Genomic DNA, 1,516 nt, shown 5'->3' with positions numbered 1-1,516 from the left:
AGCGCGCGTCATAATGTTATTTTCTTTACGCGCGTAAAAACGTTTGAACGTTTCAAAGCTGAGAAACGCGTCGTTGCGCGCGCCAGTGGAAAACCAGCTTAATGCTTTAGGCCTAACGTGTAATTTTTAAAAATCAGTAATAGACCTAATACCATATTTTTGCGTCGACGCCACAGTTGCACTGACTCGTCTCAAATTTGATTTCAAACGTGAGTTTGAGACCGAATCCTGCTGTTATATCTAAAAAACCATGAGCCCTAGACGAGGCCATCTTAGTTTGACTTAAATCATGAGCTTGAGCGGAGTCTCCTTAAAATATGTATAAAAAACAGAGCCCGATCTGAGACGAAAAATATTTTGCCTATTTCAATAGCCGAGGGGAGAGTTAGAATTTTCCTGAGACGAGACTGAGTCGAGGTTTAGTTTAACTAAATTTATTAGCCTTGTCCGAGTTCACTTTGGAATTTTGGTTTTTGAGACGAGGTCGAGCTCTGCCTCTCTAGGGTTTTTTTTTAATTTTTGGTGTGATATTCCTCAATAAAATAAAAATGATAGTGAAATTGTGGGGATCTTTTCGTATTTGTGGCTTTAGTGATGACATTTTGTCGTTTTTCGCCACCTATTGTGTACTTCCTTTGGCGATATGAGACGAGCGTTATGCTGAATTGTGTAGTTAAAAATTAGTCCGATACGAGAGATTACGATAGTTTAAGGCCCGAGACAAGACACCCGAAACGAACCAAATATTTTGAAACTGAGCTGAGAACTTCTTGTAAATGGGCATGAGCCGAGACCATTATAATTAAATGGTTTTAACCGATTCCGAGCCGAGTCTTCAAATATTTATTTCTGTAGAAATATTTTTGGGAGATAATCAGATAAACACTCGTTGTAGACTATCACGCCACGAGTGACTATTGGCGGAAACTCGACCTTTCATGCTAGGGTTATAATAACTTTAAATGAAAACAATGTGATGAATCACTCAATCTACATATTTTATAAATATATGCTTTCACGGAAGTGATTTATTTGATGTTTTTATTAAATTTCTTAATTTCTTTTTAAGAAATACCGTTAGCAATTATTTTAAATGTATTAGGTAAAAACAAGAATGTATTTATTTATACTCAGGGAGAATGAATATGTCGAGACAATCGACGGACACGTTGAGGCCCTAACCCCGTCACGCTAAGGGGGGGGGGGAGGAGGCGGTCTTATTTTTTGCGTCCTCGCAGCAGCGTTAATCGCGTCGAAAAACGTAATTTTTAAGAACCAATGAGATTGCAGTATTATTTGATTTTTATTAAAGCGGAGGAGCATACCGGGGGGCCCAACGGGTGGAATTGGAGAAACGCTAAAAATAATCTCGACATATTCATTCTCCCTGAGTATAAATAAATACATTCTTGGTAAAAACATGGGTAAAAAGCCCACTTTCCAAACTTGAGTAAATAGTTGAAACTACAGAAATGATACGTAATAAGTTCAAAAACCAAAGATAACCCTATAATAA

This window comes from Leiobunum rupestre, chromosome 6 (genome assembly GCF_980474605.1).
Source record: "Leiobunum rupestre chromosome 6, qqLeiRupe1.1.hap1, whole genome shotgun sequence".
Taxonomy (NCBI): Eukaryota; Metazoa; Arthropoda; class Arachnida; order Opiliones; family Sclerosomatidae; genus Leiobunum; species Leiobunum rupestre.
Note: the sequence above shows the minus strand (reverse complement) of the source record.